We start from the raw sequence: 22,528 nt of genomic DNA on the forward strand, positions 1-22,528 counted from the left end.
GCTTTTCAATGTAAATACTTCTGAGCTTTTTTTTTTAATTCAGGGGTGGAAGGAGGGACTTCCAGGAAACATGGCAGCGAAAGTAGATATTTTTAAAGCTTCTTCCTTGAAACTTACAAAATCAACAAAAGCATTACCAACTAAAACGAAAACTAAGCTGAAACTTTGGGACAAGCTCATCCTCTTCCTAAAATGCTGAGGAATAGTTGCCAGACACAGCACAACTGGAACCAAAATGAAACAGGATGCTGGGGGCTGACCAAGTTTCCTGAGCTTGAGAACCAGCACAGTGCTGTCGGCCTAACAACCTCCCTGATAGCATTCCCCACCCCAAGCTAGAGCACAGATATGGAGAGGCGGGTGGGCCCAGAAGGAGCCAGGCTCCCCGTTCACCTCAGATCAGCTACAGCTGAGAGGCTAGGGAGTTGGGAGGCGGGGCTTCTGTGTCCCGGCACCACCAATTTTCATGTATCCCAGCTTTCTGATTGGGAAAGGGAGGAATTCGATTGGAAATAGAGCAAGTTTCTAATCAAAGCAGAACATCCAAGGTAGAGAAGAACATTAGCTGCCACCAATTCATCCCTCCCACAATAAAATGTCAGGGCTTTCTCAATCTTAGCTGTATAACACGATTGTCAGGAATGAGATTTTTGAATGTTTTAAAATGTTTTAAGTGTGTCATGCCAAACCAACCACATCTGAACCTTACAAAAATGAGGCCCAGGCAACAACTGTAGTTGAAAAATTTCTCCATAACGAGATAATATTTTTAGCCCAATCAATTGGTAAAATTTTAAAGTATTCATAGCACCCAATATTGGTAGAAGTGTAGAGAAATAAACAAGGATAGGAATACTGAATGAAAAGTGAGTGGTAGGAAATCTTTTTTTGGATTCCATGTTTCCACGTGGAGTGATATCAATTAGTGTAGCTCTGCTCCCTCACTCACATCTCTAATTGTTAAGTTTGGAGGAAGAAAAAGCCTGATAGCTCAGCGTCTTGTTCTCTCCCTTATGGGCTCTTCCTGTCTGAAAAGAGCACTGCTGGCCTGGAGCTTGCATTGGCCCATCACCTCCTGTGAATGGCCAGGTGGTAAATTACCTAATTCTGCGTGCAGCATATGGAAGCTGACATTTTGATCCCTGTCTTCCTGACCCCAGCATTTAAAAAAATTTCAACCAGAGAGAGAAGAAAAATGCAGTTTATTGATTCCTCTCCATCTGTCATCAGTGGCAAAGTCAACAAAAGATTTATGTAAAGATAATGTTGACTGCTACCTACTAAACACACCTACCACCTTCATGGCATGCATCCTGCATCCTGGATTCCTTCTTACCCACAGAAAGGCCCTAAGTCTCTTCCTGCCTTAAAATTTGCTCCGTTTGATAATAGCACACCTGTCCCAACTTTCTTTCAGGTAGTGTTGCATATACCATCCTTTCATGTTTGACAATCCCACAGCCTCCTATTTAATGTGTGTTTATTATGAGCAAAATCTACAACTAATCTACTTATATCTAATCTAACAATCTTTGTCTGGAGGTTAGAATATATTTAGTCTGATAATACTGAATGCGATTCCTGATTTATTTGGATTTCAATCAACAATCCATTTACTTTCTGTTTATCTCATATGTTCTGTGTTCCCCTTTTCTCTTTTGTGGTATTAATCAAGTGCTTTTTATTATTCCATTTCCCCCTTACTAACTATACATTCTTTAAGCGATTATCCTAGAGATTGCAATGTATATCCTTGACCCACTGGTATATATCCTAAATGAGTACATTTATCACTTCAATATGATGGAAGAACCCGAGAACACTTTTAACTCCATTCTCCCCACTCCTACCGTTTGTACAATTGTTGTCATGGATTTTATTTCTTCATATACTTAACAACCTACCAAACATTGTTATTAAGATGTATTATTATAAGATTAAAATATAATAATTGCTATTTAGATTTACCACCTATTTATCATTACCAAGCTCTTTATTCTCCTGTTTCCATTCTTCTGTCTGGAATCATATTTCTTCTGCCTGGACAACTCACTCTACCATTTCTTTTAGGATGGGTGTTGGTGAAAAATTCTCTACCTGTGTGTCTAAAAATGTATTTACTTCACAAATATTTTTAAATCATAATATTTTTAAGGCTTCACCTTTTTTCTTTTAAAATTAAGTTCATTGAGGACAATTTATACACAATAACATGCATTCATTTTAAGTGTACAGTTTGATGAGTTTTGACAAATGTACAAACATTTGTATAAACATCAATCAAGACATAAGCATTTCCATCAATCCTAAAAAATTCCTTGGTGTCCCTTTGCAGTCAATCCCCCTCCCAGTCTCTACCCCAGGCATCCACTGAATTACTTTCTGTCACTATAGATTTATTTTGCCTGTTCTAGAATTTCATAAGAATGAAATAACGGGGTATGTATTCTTTTGTGTCTGGCTTCTTTCACTCAGAATAACATTTTTAAGGTTCAGCCATGATGTGGTGGGTATCTAGTTTTTTCCTTTTAATTACTGAGCAGTATCTCATCGTATGCATATACAATAATTTGTTTATCCATTCATCTATTGATGAACATTTGGATTATTTCCAGTTTGGGACTGTTATGAATAAGGCTGCTATGAACATCCACATAAAAGTCGTAGTGTGGACTTCATTTCTCTAAGAAAATTACCTACAACTGAAATCGCTGAGTCAGTGTAACTGTGCATTTAACTTTATAAGGAACTGATAGTTTTTCAAAATTATTTGATTATTTACATTCCCAGCAACATTGTATGAGAGTTCTAGTTGCTCCATATTTTTGGCAACACTTGGTACTGTCAGGTGTTTAAAATTTATCCATTCTACTGGCTGTGTAGTAGTATTCCATTGTGGTTTTAATTTGCATTCCCTGATGAGTAACAATGTTCAGCATGCTTTCCTGTGTGATTAGCCATTCCTCTATCTTGTGAAGTATTGTTCTATCATTTAAAAACTGAGTTGTTTCTTTTCATTTTATTGAGTTGCAAGATTTCTTGATATAGTCTTAATTCAAGTTCTTTGCCAGATATACAGCATTATATATATAATATATAAATATAAATTATATAATATATATAAATTATATGTACATAATTTTTCCCTATCTGTGGCTTTTTTTTTGAAATGATAAATAATCTGTGGCCTTTTTTTTTGGCCGCACTGCATGGCTTGCGGGATCTTAGTTCCCCAACCAGGGATTGAACCCAGGCTATGGCAGTGAAAGTGCCGACTCCTAACCACTGGACTGCCAGGGAATTCCCAATTTTTCCTATTTGTGGCTTTTTTCATTTTTTCAAAGGTGTCTTCTGAAGAGTAAAAGATTTTATTTTTGATGAAGTAAACTATCAATATTTTCCTTTTATAATTTGTGCTTTTTGTGTCCTGTTTAAGAAATTTCTGCCTTCTCCAAGTTGCAAAGATTTTTCTCCTATGTTTTTTTTAAAGGTTCTGTGGCTTTAGCATTTATTATTTAGGTCTGTGATCTAATTTAGAGTTATTTTTTGTGTATGGATAAGGTAAGTATCAAAGGTCATTTATTTCTACATGAATAAATTCCAGCAGAATTTGATGAAAAGACTAGCCTTTCCTCCATTGAATTCACTTGGCAGTTTTGTCGAAAGTCAATTGATCATGTACCTGTAGATCTATTCCTGGTCTATAATATTATTTCCTTGGGTCTATACATCTATTCTTTTGCCAAAACCACACCCTCTTAATTAGCTTTATAGTACATCTTAAAATCAGGTAGTCCTTTCCAACTTTCTTCTTTTTAAAAATTGTTTTGGCTATTGTATGTCCTTTGCATTTATATATAAATTTTAGAACCAGCTTGTCACATTCTGAGGAAAAGCTTTCTGGCATTTTGACTTGGATTATGTTGAACCTAAAGATCAGTTTGGGGGACAATTAACATCTTAAAAATGTCAAAACTCTAAATCATGAACATGTTGTATCTTTTAATTTATTTTTGATCTTTTAAAATTTCTCTCAGCAGCGTTTTGTAGTTTTTAGCATACAGATCTTGGACTTATTTTGTTAAACGTATCCCTAATATTTCATGTTTTTGATACTATTGTGAATGGTGCTATTTCCCCAATTTCATTTTCCAGTTGCTTATTTGTGGTATTGATCCTGTATTCTGTGACCTTGCTAAAGTCACTTATTTAGTTCAAAAGCTTTTTCTGGTAGATTCCTTAAGATTCTCTACCTATACAATCATATTGACTTTGAGTAAAACAGTTTTACTTTTTTCTTACCAATTTGTATGCATTTAATTTATCTTAATTGACTTACTTCACTGGCTGGAGACCCCAACAAATTTTCAATAGAAGTCTTGTTCCTGGTTTTACAGGGACAGCATTCAATCTTTGACTATTTGGTATGATGGTTGCTGTCCATTTTTTGTAATGCACTTTATCAAGTTGAGGAAATTCCCTTCTATTCCAATTTTTCTGAGAATTTTCAATTGTGCGTGGGTGTTGAGCTTTGTCAAATGCTCTTTATGCATGCATTAAGATGGTCATGATTTTTTCTTCTCTGAATATGATAAATTACACTGATTAATTTTTTAAAATTTAAACCAACTTTGCCGGCCTGGGAAAAACTCCACTTTGCCAAAAGGTGTGTTATCCTTTTGATACATTGCTGGGTTCCATTTGCTACTATACTGTTAAAGCTTTTGCATTTAAATTTATTTTATTTTCTTGTAAAGCCTTTATCTGATTTTGGTAATGGGGTAATATTGAACTCATAAAATGACTTGAGTTGTGTTACTGTATTTTATGAAAGATTTTTATAAGATTGGTATTTGTTCTTTATTAAATGTGTGTTAGGATTCAACAGAGAAGTCATCTGGGCATGAAGGGATTTGCTTTTGTGTTTGGAAGGAAGAGGTTATTAATTATGAATTAAATTTCTTTAAAAGATATGAAACTATTCATATTTTCTATCTCTTCTTGGATCTGTTAATTTGTATTTTTCAAGGAATTTTTCTATTTTGTCTAAGTTGTCAAGTTTTTTGGAATAAAGTTTTTTATAATAGTCCCTTGTTGTTTTTAATGTCTTTAGGATCTATAGTGAAGCCCCTTCCATTAGGCCTGATCTTGGTAATTTGTATTTTCTCCAGATTTTAAAATCAGGTTAGAGATTTACCAATTTCATTGACATTTTCTCTATTATTGGTACATTTTCTATTTTATTGATTTCTGTTCTTATTTTTATTATTTCCTTCCTTCTATTTTCTTGGGGTTTAATTTGCTCTTTTTCTAGTTCTGAGAGTGGAATCTTAGAATATTGGTTTTAAACCTTTCATCTTTTTCTAAAATAAACACTTTAAGCTATAATTTTCCCTCTAAGCACTGTTCTAGCTGCATTTCACAAATTTTAACACATTGCATTTTCATTTCATTCAGTCTAAATTATTTTTAACTTCCTTTGTTTTTTATTCTTTGGCTTGTGCATTATGTAAAACTGTGTTTTACTTATAAAATATATGAGCATGTTCTAAGTATCTTACTGATTTCTAATTTATTTCCATTGTGGTCAGATAATGTTTTCTGTATGATCTCAGTATTTTGGAATTTATTGAGGATCCTCCCGAGGCCCAGCATATTGTCTTTTATGAACATTCCACGTGTACCTGAAAAGATTGTGTATCCCGCAGTTGCTAATGCAGTGCTTTATAAATTCAGTTTGGTCAAGTTATTTGCTAGTGTTTGACAAGTCTTCTATATCTTTACATGCTTTATCCGTGCTGAGGGAGGTGTGTTAAAGTCTCCCACTATGTTTGTGGATTTGTTGTTTTCTTCATGTATTGTGCGTCATGTATTTTAAAAGCTTTGTTATGGGTACATTTTGGATTACTATATTTTCTTAATGAATTGGCTCTTTATCATTATGAATTAATGCTATTTATGTCTGGCAGTACATCTTGTCCAATATTAATATAGCTGTTCCAGAAGTCTCATGATTAATATTCTCATGATATGTATTTTTCTATCCTTGTACTTTTAACCTATCTGTGTTTGTATATTTAAAGAGTGTATCTTGTCAATAGTCTATAGTTGAATCTTACTGTATTTTTATCCAGCCTGATGTTTTCTGCCCTTTAATTGTAGCATTAGACTCTTTAAATTAAATGTAATTAACAATATATTTAGGTGTCAATTTATTATTCTGCTGTTCATTTTCTCTTTGTCCCATCTCTACTTTTTCCTCTTTTCATGCCTTCTTTAGCATTAATTATTTTTCAAATATCCCATTTAATCTCCTCTATTGGAGATTGTTTGCTATCTCTTTGTGCTCTAGGGTTTACTATATGGACCTTCAACATATAGCAGTCTAATATCAAATAATATTATACTACTTCATGGACAATGTATCTTATAAGAGTATACTTCCATTTCTTCCTTCCCATCCTTTGTGCTGTTATTGTCATACACATTGTATTTATACATTTATTATAAATTCTGTAGTACATTGGTATTATTTTTGCTTTAAACAGTCAATTATCTTTTAGAGAAACTTAAAACTGAGAAAACCATATTGTTTATATTTGCTCAGATATTTACCATGTCCAGCTGTCCTCATTCTTGAGTTTCTAATGGTTATCATTTTACTTCAGCCTGATAGCTATAAACTCTTTTACTTTTTGTTTATCTGAAAAACTATTTCATCTTCAAATTTGGAGAATATTTTTGCTGGATAGAGAATTCTATGGCTTCTTTTTTTAAATTTTGAAATGTGGTATTTTATATTATATTTTTATTTTTTAATTTTATTGGAGTATAGTTGATTTACAATGTTGTGTTAGTTTCAGGTGTACAGCAAAGTGAATCAGTTATACATGTACATATATCCACTCCTTTTTAGATTCTTTTCACATATAGGCCATTGCAGAGTATGGAGTAGAGTGCTGGATAGAGAATTCTAGACATTTTTGTTTGTTTTTGTTTTCTTTTTCAGCACTTTAGATGCTGTTTCATTGTCTTCTGGCTTGCATTATTTGTGAAAAGAAGTTAGTTGATTCTTACCTCTGTTCTCCTGATAGAACATGCCCTTTTTTCCTGGATGCTTTAAGATTTTCTCTTTGCCACTGGTTTTCAGCAGCTTAATTATGGTGTACATTGGAGTGGTTTTCCTTGTGTTCTTCCTATATGGAGTACATTAAGCCACTTGGATCTGTGTATTTATAGCTTTTATCAAATTTGAAAAATTTTAGCCATTAGTTATTCAAAAAATTTTTTTCTGCCTAACTTCCTCACCACACACACAGACTTAAGGTATTGAAATTGAACATATGTTATCAATATTGCTTGACATTGTCTCACAATTCACTGAGCTCTATTTTTTTCAAGGATTTTTCTCTGTGTGTTTCTGTTTCTATTGCTATGTCTGAAAGCTCACTTGTCTTTTTTTTCTACAGCATCTAATCTTATGTTAAGTCCATCAGGCAACTTTTTAATACTAAATACTATATTTTTCAGCTCCAGAATTTTATTTGCTCTCAAAATAATTTATACTCCTTTATTTATAGCGTTTATATTTTCCTTTAAATCCTTGAACATATTTATAATAGCTATATGAAAGCCCCCATTAGCTAATTCCATTATTCCTGTTATTTCTGCTTCCTTGTCTATGGATGCTGTGAATGTTACACTAGAATTTCCGGATTTTGTTGTTGTTCTTAAAGAGTTTTGAAGTTTGTTAGGCAAATAAGTTACTTGAGAATTAGCTTGATCCATTTGATGATTTGTTTTTAAGCTTGGTTGTAGTACTAGAATAACTTCTATTCTAATGCTAGTTCAGTACTACTTCTAAGGTACAATTTACCTGGGGTCTCTACTGGAATCCCAGGTATTTTGTCCACTCAGGCTCATCAGAACTTAAATGTCTTCCATTTCTTTCTTACCCTAGGAATTGTTCAGCTTACAGCTCTCTACCAGCTGTTCTTTGCCTGACCTCGTGGAATTTTATCCTGTGACTGTACATCTTAGTTATCAACCAGGAACTCAAGGGAATCCCTATGAAGATTTTCTCAGCTATTTGCTGCATAGTTTTCTCTCTCCAGTTTTCTACCTGACAAATTCCAGCTATCTAAGCCTCCATGAAGTGTGATCTCTGTTTCCTCAACTCAGTGAGACCACTGTGCTGTGCTTTGGTTTCTTTTCCCTTTGCAGTGTACAGAAAATGAATCCAGGCAGAGAGCTGGGCAGAATCCAGGCAGAGAGTAGGGCTCATCTCATTTCTTTCTTCTTTTCTTTTAAAATTTAATTTAATTAATTAATTTTTTATACAGCAAGTTCTTATTAGTTATCAGTTTTATACATATCAGTGCATATATGTCAATCCCAATCTCCCAATTCATCCCACCACCACCCCGCCCTCACTTTCCCCCCTTGGTGTCCATACGTTTGTTCTGTACATCTGTGTCTGTATTTCTGCCTTGCCAATGAGTTCATCTGTACCATTTTTCTAGATTCCACATATATCCGTTAATATACGATATTTGTTTTTCTCTTTCTGACTTACTTCACTCTGTGTAACAGTCTCTAGGTCCATCCACATCTCTACAAATGACCCAATTTTATTCCTTTTTATGGCTGAGTAATATTCCATTGTATATATGTACCACATCTTCTTTATCCATTCGTCTGTCGATGGGCATTTAGGTTGCTTCCATGACCTGGCTATTGTAAATAGTGCTGCAGTGAACATTGGGGTGTATGTATCTTTTTGAATTATGGTTTTCTCTGGGTATATGCCCAGTAGTGGGATTGCTGGGTCATACAGTAATTCTATTTTTAGTTTTTTAAGGAACCTCCATACTGTTCTCCATAGTGGCTGTATCAATTTACATTCCCCCCAACAGTGCAAGAGGGTTCCCTTTTCTCCACACCCTCTCCAGCATTTGTTGTTTGCAGATTTTCTGATGATGCCCATTCTAACTGGTGTGAGGTGATACCTCATTGTAGTTTTGATTTGCATTTCTCTAATGATTAGTGATGTTGAGCAGCTTTCCATGTGCTTCTTGGCCATCTGTATATCTTCTTTGGAGAAATGTCTACTTAGGTCTTCTGCCCATTTATTGATTGGGTTGTTTATTTTTTTAATATTGAGCTGCATGAGCTGTTTATGCATTTTGGAGATTAATCCTTTGTCCATTGATTTGTTTGCAAATATTTTCTCCCATTCTGAGGGTTGTCTTTTCGTCTCGTTTATAGTTTCCTTTGCTGTGCAAAAGCTTTTAAGTTTCATTAGGTCCCATTTGTTTATTTTTGTTTTGATTTCCATTACTCTGGGAGGTGGGTCAAAAAGGATCTTGTTGTGATTTATGTCAAAGAGTTTTCTTCCTGTTTTCCTCTAAGAGTTTTATAGTGTCTGGTCTTACATTTAGGTCTCTAATACGTTTTGAGTTTATTTTTGTGTATGGTGTTAGGGAGTGTTCTAATTTCATTCTTTTATATGTAGCTCTCCAGTTTTCCCAGCACCACTTATTGAAGATATTGTCTTCTCTCCATTGTATATCCTTGCCTCCTTTGTCATAGATTAGTTGACCATAGGTGCGTGGGTTTATCTCTGGGCTTTCTATCCTGTTCCATTGATCTGTATTTCTGTTTTTGTGCCAGTACCATATTGTCTTGATTACTGTAGCTTTGTAGTATAGTCTGAAGTCAGGGAGTCTGATTCATCCAGATCTGTTTTTCATCTCATTTATTTCTGTTCTCATATGGATTACAGTCCTTCACTGGCTATTGTCCAATTATTGAAAACAGCTAATTTATATATCTTTATATATAGTTTTCTAGTTATTAACAGTGGGGGGCAAGTCTGGTAGTAGCTCAGAAGCAAAAATTCCTCAGCTTTCTTTTTAATAAATATTTTTACTGCATTCAGAATTTTAGATGAACAGTTATTTTCTTTTAGCACATCAAAATTATACTGATGGTTGCAAGTTATACTAACTTTTATCATTTCTGTTGAGGAGTCATCTGTTGTTCCTTTGAAAGTACTGTGTGTGTGTGTGTGTGTGTGTGTGTGTGTGTGTGTGTGTGTGTGCATGTGCTTGCAAAGGTGGAAGGGACTGGCTTCTGTTACTATTTTGTCATTGGTTTTTATGATTGCCTATGTGTGCCTTTCTTTGTACCTATCCTGCTTGGAGTTATTAGGACTTCCTGAATCTGTAGCTTAATCAGTTTTTGGAAAATTCTCAGCCAAGATTGCATCTACCACATCCTGTCTCTCCCCCTTTTTTTTTTCAAACTTCAGTTACTTGTTTGACTATTCATGATGTTCTATGTATCTCTCAAGCTCTTTTCGCTATTTTTCATTCTTTCCTCTGAAGAGAGGAAAGATACTTCAGTAAGATATTGTCTCCTGACCTAATTAACAGTTCACTGCTCTCTTTTGCTGTGTTGGTTCTGCTTTAAGAAGACCTACTGGATACATTTTTGTTGTTGTTGTTCTAGAATTACTATTTTATTCTGTTTTTAAAATAAATTCTAATTCTTCCCTGGTAAATTTATTCATCTTATCATTCATTATCTTGAACATTTATCACAGTCGTTTTAATGTTTGTTTTATATAACTCCAATATGTGGATAACCTATGTTTTTACTGTCTGTTTTTTTTTCTCTTGATTTTTCTGAGTTTGGCCTTGTCCCCTGGCATGTTTGGCAATTTTTTATTAAATGCCAGATATTATATTTGAAACATTGTTGTGGTTCTACATGTTGTTCTCTCCCCTCAGATTTCAGTTTTCATCTGGCAGGCAGATAGGATAGATGTAGATCACCTTTTACTAATCAATAATTGAGGTAATTTGAAGATGGATTTGATTCTCTGAAAGCGTCTGGTTTTCTATTCATCTTAATGCATACAGTCTTTCAGGAGCCTCAACTAGAACCTTAGGGTGTGTATTTGTGCCCTTCCTTCTTGGAAGGTTCTAAACTCCAATTTTTGTTCTGCTGGCATTGTGAGATTCCTGAGTATTCTTCATTGTGTAGCCACTTAGCTGCTGCTTGATTTCTTTTCTTTGCCTTTCACTCTGTGCAGCTTAAAATGAGGCAAATGCCTTTAGGAGGAAAGTGGAGCAGAATAATACATTCACTTTTCTGAGGTCGTCTTTCCTTGAGTTTTAGTCCCTCAGGTCCTGACTGTCTTGGTAGCACTGCGACCTGATTATTTTCTCTCTAAGCCTGTGGTATTCTCAAAATCTCTGAGATATTATTATCTTTTTGGCCTTTTGGTCCAATGTTACTTGGAAATCAGCTAATGTTTCAAAAGCAAAGGCAGCAGAGAATGTCAGGTTCACACCAATGCCCTTTCCTTCTCTCTGGGTTCTTGGCCCCATTCTCAAGCTCTTAACTTTGATTCCATTTTTTTTTTTTTTTTTTTTGATACGCGGGCCTCTCACCGCTGTGGCCTCTCCCGCTGCGGGGCACAGGCTCCGGACGCGCAGGCTCAGCGGCCATGGCTCACAGGCCCAGCCGCTCCGCGGCATGTGGGATCTTCCCGGACCGGGGCACGAACCCGTATCCCCCGCACTGGCAGGCAGACTCTCAACCACTGCACTACCAAGGAAGCCCTGATTCCATTTTTTTAATTGGCTAATAGAAGTCTTCGAGTATTTTTTCCAGAATATGTAAAAAAGCCATTTACTTTCTTACCTGTTTCATTTGGAAAATATTTTTCTCTTCCTTTCATACATGTTAACAACTTAAATGAATGTATAAGCCCTGGGTGATACCAATTACCCTCTCTCTCTTGTTTCATTTTTCGTTTGTGATCTAGTGTTACATACACTCTTGAAGCTCTTTTTTTCCCTTGGTTGAGAACTTGTTTTGTTGATAATTTAAATTTTCTTATCCTAGAAATCAAAAGAATTATCAGCATATGTGTCAATATAATCTCTTTTCATTAATAATCCAGTCACAGAGTAAACCTTTTGTTTTTTGAAAGGCAGAGAGTGTGTTATTCTTTTCATAGGTATATACTAATGTTTATTGCTTTGAGAAAAAAATACAGGGTATTTTTCTCATTAAAAATATTAAGCCAATATTAAAAATATTTGTTGTAGCACATTCATATAATATATACCTAAAAAGTAGAAGTCTCCTTAATACTGATTCTCCAGAGTTAGGTAGGTAACAGATAGCATTCCAATAATATTATGTAACACCTTACAGAAAAATCTGAGTGAACTTTTTGGCCAACCCGGTATTTATGAACACTATGTATAAAGTTTTCTTTTTCAAAAATGGTATCTGCACATTATTTTGCAATTCGCTTTTTTCACTTTACAATATAGTTTGGAAATCTTTCCAAGTTAGCAAATTTTTCTGGTTATCTACTGCTGCATAACAAATCACCCCAAAATTAAATGGCTTAAAACATCAATGTATTACTACCCCTTTTAGTCTGTGGGTCAGAAATTCAGACAGGGCACAGTGTGGATGGTGTCTCTCTGCCCTATAATATCTGGGTCCTCAGCTGGGAAGACTCTTACAGCAGGGTCTAGAATAGCTGGGGACTGGCCAGATATCTATCTCTATCTTTCCCTCTTCCTCCCCCTCTCCATTTCTCCTTTATTAACTTGCTACCTCCTATCCTCCACACAGCTAGCTTGGGCTGCCTTGCAGTATGGCAGACTCTGGGTAATTGGACTCCTTACATGGTGACTTAGGGCTCTAAGAGAGTGTTCCAAGAGACAGGACATAAAAGCTTCCAGTTTAAGTCCTAAGCCTGGAAACTGGAACAAAATAACTTCTTTATTCGATTAAAGAAGTAACATATCCTGTCCAGATTCAAGGGAAGGGCGATGTAGATCCCAACTTGATGACAGGAATATTAAAGAATGTACAGCCATATTTAATGCAACACGGTAAAAAATTCACCTTCAATCAAGCATTATTTACATTCTTCTAACATGAAACATACCCAGACACATCCAAAAGTTCCAAAAGTCTCATCTCCTTGTGGCACCAGGTTCAGGCTTGAGGTCGTGGATCAGTTCATCTAAAGCAGGTTCAGGGGAGGTTCTTCTCAATCTGAAGATCTGTGAGCTCCTCCTTCCTCTTCACTAAATACCCTCCACACACCCGTGAGGCAGAGAGATAGTAACTGCAACAGACACCCCATTCAATAAGGGAGGATGTGGGTGGTGTTTCCTATAGCAGCCACACTGGTTCATAGCAATTGTGAAATCCAGCTGGGAATGTGTCATCGGTTCCTTAATTAAGGCCCAGTCCTGCTTCTTGGGAATGACTCTTCACAGCTCTTGGCCTCATCTTTTGGGCTTTTGGTTCCTCTATCAGCCATTCTCCCTCTCTCATAACTCTTCTTTGCAGCGTGTTTATTGTCCACGGACGGTCAGGGATCCAAAGGCCTCCTTTCCTTTTGTACTGTCTCCGTCCCTTTCAGCCCCAAACTGGTATGTTTTCTTTAAAAACATTGAGGGCTTCCTGTGAGTTAAACTAGAATCCATCCATTAGAGAAAAACTACACTTACACACCTCTTTAAGAATAGGCCCTTCTCTATTTTCAGCCCCTGGTGAGGCTGCTGAGGGACCATGTCTCTCAGATTCTTAAAAGCTCTTTTAGGCCTGCCCTTAGATATGTGTGAGGTCTTAACAAAGGATTTGACTGCACCACATCCCCAACTTAACCTTTATCTGGAGACCACATTTTACTGCCCTGGATTTGAATGTTTTTGCCTGGAGATGTCAGAATGAGTAACAGTTCTCCTCTCGAACACAGCAAGTCCTGGTTCTTTCTACTTCCTCTAAATTCTACTCAGAACAATGGAATGATTTCTGCTTTAATTCCTCTCTGCTTGTCTTTTATCATAGGCATCTAGAAAAACCCAGTTGGCTCCTTCTATGCTCTACTTGGAACTCTTCTAGTCAGATCCATGAGTTCATTAGGTAGCCTTCTCATCTGTGTCACATTACTACAGGCAACTGTTTTGCTAACTGACCCACCAGTACATGGCTCAGGTGCTCTGTTTCCCAGCTTCCAGGAACAGTCTTCTTGGCGTCCTTCAAGTCATTTCCAGGAGTCTTCCTGAGGCCCTTGCGGCTTTCACTAACAGACTTACGAGGCACTTCTGCGTTGTCCAATCCCAAAGCCAACGTTTTAAGTGTTTGTTACAGCGCCAGTCTACTTCCAGATACTGGATTTTGTTCTGGTTTTCTGTTGCTGCCTAACAAACCACTCTAAAACCTCCTGCCACAAAGTAGAGAATGTGCGTTGTAAAGAAGCCAATGCATTCCATTGTCTGCATTTTGATAGGATACATGAAAAATGTTACCCTCCAGCACATACCCAAATGATTTTTTCTTTTTCTGCCTATTTCTCTTCAGAATGCAACAGACCCCGTCATCCCCCTCTACCCTTGACTGTCTTGGGCACTTGAAGTAGATGTAGTTATTGTAGTTATTATGTAGAACTGCTTTTTCAGGTAAAACAAAAGAAGGAAAGACAGGGGAAGGGCTGAGGTAGAGGTGGCAGTGACTTTGACCATGTTAGAAAATGTTTACCACTTGGTAAGGTAGCAATCGTCCAGGTGTCTGATTTGTATAACTCTGAGTCCCAAAGCTAGAGGTAGGTGATAGGACAAAGTTAATGCTTACTCCCAGCTGTTTGCTGGAGGGCTGTATTATTCTGGGTTGGACAGAGTACTTATGCCAAATCAAGGTACAAATGCATGGAACCCATTTTGTTCCATGTTGGTTTTAGCTTCCATTGTGATACTTGGTACAAGATTTTCTTTGGCAATTTAACAGGAAGGAGCTGACACATTTTGACCCTTAATAAATATATATTGAACAAATAAATAAAAGTTGGAGCAAGGGTACCAGGGCCTGAGAACCTGCAACCCTGTTAACCTGGAAGTCTCAAAACGGTCATAGTTGGCGAGGACCAGGAAACTGTATTTAGTGTAAAGTCTGCCACCTGGCTTCCTAGTTCTTGATGTCCATTGAGATCCTTGATTTTGTTTTCCCCTCAAGGTTATGTCTTTGACGTGTGTTAACTACTCATGAATAATGCCAATAGCCAGCATTTGTTGAACACCTACTATGCCTGGAGCTGAGTTAACTGAGCGAATGGCTATTCCAGGTCATCACATTTAATGGTTACAACAACCTTATGGAGTAGATACTCTAATTATCCCCATTTGACAGATGAGGACCGTGAGATTTAGAGAGAACCAACAGTTTGCCCAAATTCACACAGGCAGTGAGGGAAGAGATCTGACAGATGTGTCCTGCTCTGGTTAAATGGTTAAATCTACTTTCTACCAGGAACTCCATGTGTGTATATAGACTTGCTTAAGGGACTTTGGTGACTTGGTTGCCATCCAGAAAACGACAGAACAACTGCTACAGAGGCAACAGATTACTAGAAGATGCAGCTTTCATCCAAACTAAGAGATCGGTGGGAAAGATCATTCTGAGACTCTATCCACTCTTTTAGTTCATCTGCCTGTGACCCTTCAGGGAAACTCTTGGAAGTGCCTTCTCTGTATTGATACATCTCTGAACTAGGTAGGTAAGATTCAGCCAATGGCTTACGAAGATAAGTTTGGAAGTAGGGCAGGTACAAGGAAAGATAGTAAGAATACGAGATAGCAAATGCTAAATGCCAAAGGTATGGTACCAGCAATGAGTGCTACGAGGGCTCAGAGGAACCACGCCCAGGCTGCAAACCAGGAGGTGCAGACAAGGAGGGGACCCTGATTAACTTGGGCTGCTGGCTGGCAGCACCAATGCCCACGTTCTGTTGGCAGCCGCCCCAGCAGGAATAGAGGTGATTGCTGAGTTGTTTGGACAAGAGGCTTATGGCAGTATTGCCTGCTTGGCTCCTGATTGGTGTGAGAATTTTTATATATATCTTTTCTTTGATTCTGGGAATTGGAAGACTCTCAGTTGGTGGCACAGTCTTTCTGCCACCTAGAGGGGACAGGAAACTAGGGACCCTGGAAAAGAGAGTGCTGTGAGGAAAGAGTAGCCTGCTCCAGCCAGGTGGGTTCCTTCTCCTGTGGCGCACCCTTGGGAGGAGCAGAAAGGGACTGGTAGGTGCCTGATTCTGTCTATGGGACAGACAGAGATGCATCTTGGTGTTCTGGTTTTTCTTTTCTTTCTTTTCCTTTTTTTTTGACGACACAAAGCTTGGTAGCACTGTGTATTCTGTCAGCTTCTGGGCACATGAGAGGTAGACAGGTGGGGACCAGAAAAGGTGACTGGAGGCTCTAAGCTAACGGGTTGCCCTTGAGGCACAGGGCAGAGGAGGAAAGGGGTCTGTCTGGGTATGGGCTTGGCAGGGGGCAGTGCCAGGGCAGGTTGCAGACGGTCTTTGAGATGCCTAGCTCACATCTGTGTCCAAGCACCCTCTCCCCCTCGTCAAATCCATTCTGTGACCTTGGAAAGGGAAGTGGGGGGCCAAACCACGTGTTCTCAGGCCCTGGGGAGAGGGATCAGAGGTCGGTGGGCGATCGCCGCAGAAGTGCCTCCCTAGATGGTGCTGGGGTGAGCACCTCGAACCCTCCTCCTCCCCCGGTTTTGGCCGCCGGCACCTCAACTCGGCGCCCGCCCTCCCCCCGGGCGGAGATGCAGGTGTGATCCTGGCCCTGGGGATGAAGTAGTTAAGGTGGGGGGCGCTTGGGTAAGTTGTCCAATACCGAGGAACAGCAGTTTGCCGGAGTTAACGTGGGCAGCTTCTTTGGGGAGGAAGGAAGGAGGACCGTCTGCCAAGCTCCAGTTCGCCCCCCGCGCGTGTGCCTGTGTGTGCAGTGCGTGTGTGTGTGTATGCGCGAGTGTGAGTGCGCGCGCGCCGAGGCGTTCCTCAGGTTGCGCTGCCTGGAAACCGAGGGAGCCATTGGCAAGGCGGAGGGGTGGGGGTGGTGTCTTCCAGACCCCCCGAGGCGAGGCGCGCCCCGAACCCCGGCTCCTGACGCGGGCGAAGGCAGGGCGGGGAAGGCGCCGCGGGCGGTTTCAAGGCCCCGGGGGGCCCACCGGGGAGGAGCCGGGGAGGAGGCCGGAGCTGCATGGAGTTTCTAGGGCGCGCAACTCCGGCGGGGCCTCGGCCACTGGGCTCCGGGGCTCAGCGAGGCAGCCGCGCACATGGGCTGAGCCCGCGCGCCGGGGCTCTGCACGGCCAGCGGGAGCGGGAGGGGTAGAGGAGCGCGCCGAGCCGGGGGTGCGGGGCAGCGTCCCCAGACGGGAGCCGAGGACAAGGACAGGAGGAGCGCGCCCAGACCGCGCTCCGAGCCGACGAGGGGCTCGCGCCGGCCCCGGCGCGCGCTTGGGGAGCGGCCCGGGGCGCCGTGGGAGCCGGCGGCAGCGAGGATGCCGGCGCGGGGCCGCGGCGGCCGGCCGGGGGTGTGAGCGTGAGGCTGAGCGCTGCCCGCCGGCGCCTCCCCCCGCGCCGCCCCCTCCCTGCGGGCCTCGGAAGAAGCCCCCGGCGCGCGCGGAGGCGCCTCGGAACCCGGGCTTCGGGGCGGCGGGCCCGCGCGGCCGGCCCCGGCCCAGCCAGAGGTGAGTGCCGCCGCCCGCTCGCTCCCGCCCTCTCCTCTTCCCTCAGTCCTCGCCCCTCTGTACCGTACCCCAAACCCGCGGCTGTCGCGCGCCCCTGGCCCCGGAGTGGGCGGGCGACAACGCCTCCCATACCTGTTGGCGCTGGCAGAGGGCACCGGGCGGGCTGGGGGTTGTCCGAGCTGCCTTGCCCTCCCTGGGGGTGGCTGCTGGCCGCCAGCCCCAAGACGTGGGGCCGGGGTAGGGCCGCGGGTGTCCCACCCGGGTGTCCCGGAACTGTGCGGGCTGCAGGCTGGGAGCTGCTCCCCGAGTCCCCCGCGCCGGTGGCCGCTAGTCTGCGCGCCCCCGGCCGCGGGCGCCGGGGCGGTGGAAGGGAGGGGAGCTGCACCGCAGCCCAGGTGGGAGAGCGGGGCGGCTTCCAGGTATCCGGGAAGCCGGGAGTCATGGCGATCGGCGGAGGATTGTCTCCATCTCCAGCCCAGGCGCGGGCTGCTCGCCCTCCGGGGCGCACGCTCCTCGCTGCCACCCGCCCGGCGTCCGCGGGCCCTGGGGAGCGCGGGATCACCCGGAGGCCTCCGGCAGCCCAGCCCGGGACTTGACTGCCACTCAGCTGGACCCTGGGTCCCCAGCAGCTCCCTGAGTCCCGCTCTCGGGTAGAGGCGGGCGCCGACTCTGCCGGGCAGTCTGGGTTTACCGGGTGCCCCAGCCTCCCCGGACTGGCGCGACGGGGAGTGAACTTCCTCAGACTTGGCCTGAGGGCGCCTAGGCAGCAGCAGGTAGTTCTGGGGCCGGCGTCGGGGCCAGGGAGAGCGGAGGACGCCTAACCCGACGGGGTGGGGCCGCCGAGAGTGGACGGAGGGCCACTTTTTAGCATCGAGGCGCCAGCCACGTGTGCCCTCTGCCCCCACGCCCAGCATCATTTCCCTCTGCTCTTTTTCCTTTGCGGACCAGTGTGTGGGGCAAGCGCCTTCCTTGCCCTTGGTGTTGAAGCCCTTTGCCCCGGGGAACGGTGCCTGCAGTTCCTGAGGTGCCAAGACTGGGGCGCCATCCCCAGCCCCTGAGCTTGATTTTTGGCAGAATAGGACACTTTGCTGGGCTCGGAGAAGAGCAGCTCAGTGCCGGCTGTGTGTGTCTGTGTCCCCTGAAGTCTGATTAGCGGTACTATAGGAACTACATTCTAGCGTGGATAAGAGCAGCCTCGGAGATAGAGTTGAGGTGCCCTTCTCTGGGAAGAATGGGTAGATTTCTTCCCTCTGTGTGTACAGACACACAGACCATTTGTGCAAATGTGAAAACTCATAACTCTTAGGATTTCCACGTTCTGCTTCTTTAACTGCTGACTTCGGTCCAAAAGATAAACTCCTTTTCAATTTAGGCATCAGAGCTTTGGAAAGGGTTTTAAAGCCATTGGTGTGAAATTGTCTTGGGGCTGGAGCCTGATTCCAGCTCTCCTCCTTGGCTTGTTGGTGGTTTTTATTTCATCTTTGGGGGTGTTGGGAGAGTGGGACTCAGGGAGCTGCTGGGGACCCAGGTGTTGGTGGAGTCCCCATTTTCTTTGCTACGTGTCTCTATGAGGCTCTGAAGTCTGGAGGGCAACTTGGACCTCTCCTGTGCTTGCTGCTCTATTGGGGCACCCCGGCTAAGGATCCATTCCTGGGCTCCAGGAGCCACAGAGCTTTGCTGTTTCCTTAGGCGGCTGGGCCCCACGAGTGCCCGATGGATGCCCCCGGGCCATGTTCACCCCGCAGCCTGCTCTGGTGGAGGCCCAGCCGAGCGGCCCCCCCACCTTTCTGAGCTCACTGCAGACATGTGGGTTTTTCATGGCAGTAGCTGCCTGAAAAACAGACATGTTTACTGAGAAGCTGGTCTTCAACACTGGTGTTGGTTACTGGCTGTATCCAAGTGGAGTAATGAAAACAAAACTCTCTGGAAACCCAATCCCTCGGATATTTTATTGGAGGAGTGCTCAATCCGCTTAGAATTGTTCATAGAGATCACCTTTCTCTGACCTCGGACTGTAACTATTGCCAGTAATCAGGCCTTCAGTTTGGGTGCAGCATAAGGGCTTTGTAGGAAGAAAATCATTTCATTCAGCTGGTTCCGAGGAGAACGCACGATGGGCGGGACTTGATGGAGACCCACGGCTCCCTTTCCTCGCTGAGGGGTGATGGGGGTTGCGGGGGGCGGTGAGGCTGCGCGTGTGACAGCTGCTTGGCCGAGTTTAACAGTTATCTCCGCAGTGGGAGGCCTCTGATAAGCGCCCAAGTATTGGGCAGGGTTCGGCTGAAATCTAGAAATTTCTTTTCCATAGCAAGTGGCTTTGGGAGGGACAGTGTGCTCCTGGGTCAACAGCCCGGGAGAGGTATCTGACGGCTGGTACTTGGGCGTCCGCGGTCTTGCTGGCTTTGCCAGCCCACTCCAGCGCTGACAGCCTCTGCAGTGCTCAGTGGGTGGCAGAAGGGGGCGCTAGTTCTTATACTGAGAGAAATTCTGGTGGCTCAGCGAGAACTTTGGACATTTAAGGTCTTTGCAGACCCTCTTAATTCGGATTTTTGGGACCCTTCTTGATGCCAGGCACTTTACACATTGGAGCTCATGGAACTCCCATTTTTTCTTATTTGGAAACTGATGCTGAGGGTGGTTAACTAACTTTCCTGAGGCCACGTAGCTTGTGGGTAAGAGGCAGGGTTACGGTTTCATTCAAAGAGGCTGGGGTTCCTGATTGGAAGTCCAGGGATCTTTCCACACTGCTGCCTATGATCTGAAGAGCGGTTAAGTAACCTTTGACCTTCGGTGCCTCGTCTAGGGTCAGACCCATGGCGGGTGCCCCCTCTGTGTTTGCTGAGTGAATCTAGGGCAGCATCTCATTCCTCACTCCTGACGAGGAAACTCAGGCACGGGAGGAGCTCTGCCTGGTGCAGTGGGGTCAGGGGAGGAGGCCCTGCCTTCCACGTGTGCCCACACTGGAGCCACGTGAGGCTTGAGCCCAGACTGGCTTCATTATAGGCTGCCGCGTCTTTGTTTGTTTGCATGTTCCCTATCTGTGCCCACATCGGTATGGGGTGGGTGGCATCTTTGCTCTTCCTTCGAGGCTTAACCTGATGTAGTCATAGTGTCTGAAATGTCCTTTTGCAATGGAGAACCATGAGGCAGCGCAACCAGCAACAGCCCCCGATGCTCGTTAAAACCGCACGCGTCCTGACTCTCAAGCGATGAAACCATGCCTCGAGACGGGCAGGGCGTTGGCCGATCCCCCGGTTGCCCCACTGGAGGGTAATTCTGCATGTGGTTAGAAAGGAGGAAAATGAAAGCACAGTTGTTGCATCCAACCTGGGGCTTTCCGAGTGAATTATGGTTTTAATCATTTAACATCTAACAAAAATGTATTCAGTGTCTATTATGTGGTACGGATAGAGAGATGAATATGACACGGCGGCTGCCATCAAAAAATTCACAGATTAGTGGGGAAGGCAGACCATGTGTGAGGCGTGCACATTTGTGAGCAGAGACGCAAGGCAGCCAGCCTAGCATGGCAGCGATGTCTGAGCAGAGCCTGAAGGATGGTTATGAAGTGGCCAGCCTTACTTGGGGATCCCAGTGCAGAGGAAGTCGGGTGAGAGATAAGAAAACATATGGAAAATGTGAGGAAGCAGCTGGTAGTTTGGAGCTCCTGGAGCTTCAAGGGTGAGGCAGGGAATGACAAGAGAAGAGGCTGGAATGGTAGAAGGAAGGTTTTGGTCAGGACCAGGGGGCAGGCGGCATGGTCAGATCTGAGTTTTAGGTAAGTCCGGTTGGGGCCCTTGTGGAGAGCGGATTTGGCATTGAGGAGACCAGAGGCGTGATGCCAGTGAGGCGGCTGGAGCTGAGGTTCTGGTGGGGAGTATGGAGAAGAGATGGACCGAGCAGACATTTAGGAGAATTCTCAGTTAGGGTTCCTGGGTTGCAAACAACAGAAACTAACTTGGGCTAGCAGCTAAAGCAAACAAGGAGAATGCTGTAGAAGTACTAATGGGAATTCACAGGGCTGAGGGCATGCCTGAAGAACCAGGCTTGGAGCAGCTGGGAATTAGGCAGTCGAGGGGATCTTGGTGGCTGGAGTAGTCTTTCGGTTTCTCTCAGGTGATGCTATGGAAGTAAATGATCTCCAGCCTTTTCCTCCATCATCATCATATTTATTATTATTTTTTTATTTTTATTATTCTGCTACATTCAGAATGCTCAGAGGAAATGTCTAACTGGCATAGCTTTGGGTCTTCATATCAGGAACAGTTTTCTGAAAGTTCATCCGAATGGGGAGAGGTAGTTTTTCGGAAAAAGGAAGTTGGAATGATCCTGCTAGAAGACTTGGGCATGTCCTCCACAGGAGGGATAGTTGGTGGGACTTACTGATCGATTGAGTAGGAGTAAGAGAAGGGAAGGGTATAGTGTGTCACCACAGAGTTTCTGGTTTAGGTAACGGGGTGGATAAACAAAATGAAAGTCTGGCCCAGACTAAATAACCCACTTGTTTTCCCGCCGGCAGGGCTGTGGGCCGCTCTCCGTTACCAGGCCACAGGAGAAGGTGACGGCCTATTTTAAAAAGTCTCATTAAGGGGCTGAGAATAAGGCCTGTTTAAGTAGGTTACTTAAGCTCATGCCACACAAATCTGGGTACTTTGAAAACATTTTCATTCATTCAACCAATATTTATTGAGCATCTGGTGTGGGTACTGGGGACAACGGTGAGTAGACAGAGGTGGGACTCTCATATTCTAGTGGTGTAAGACACAATAAAAAAATAAAAATGGAAAATAAAATTAGATGATATCATGGAGACAGATACAGGGGCCGCTTCGGATTGGGTGGTCAAGAAAGTTCTCACCGAAGAGCCATATTTAAGCTGGGTAGATCGGGGGAAGATCTGGGGAAGAACTTCCAGGCAGAGACAGCAGCCAGTGCAAAGGTGCTGAGG

General features: G+C 43.0%; 1 protein-coding gene across 2 annotated transcripts in view; it reads left to right on the forward strand.

Moving 5' to 3' along the window:
• The window catches only part of CALN1 (calneuron 1), a 466,107-nt gene that overhangs the window by 61,852 nt on the left and 381,727 nt on the right, over positions 1-22,528 (forward strand). The window contains exon 1 of one of the 2 annotated variants that reach the window (XM_032607111.1): positions 17,470-17,580. The exons of the other annotated variant lie outside the window; for it this stretch is intronic. The gene's annotated coding sequence lies outside the window, so the exon portion shown is untranslated. Of the gene's footprint in view, positions 1-17,469; positions 17,581-22,528 lie in introns of those variants that run through there. 2 annotated transcript variants of the gene reach the window in all.

The sequence above is a fragment of the Phocoena sinus genome, chromosome 15 (genome assembly GCF_008692025.1).
Source record: "Phocoena sinus isolate mPhoSin1 chromosome 15, mPhoSin1.pri, whole genome shotgun sequence".
In the NCBI taxonomy this organism is placed as follows: Eukaryota; Metazoa; Chordata; class Mammalia; order Artiodactyla; family Phocoenidae; genus Phocoena; species Phocoena sinus.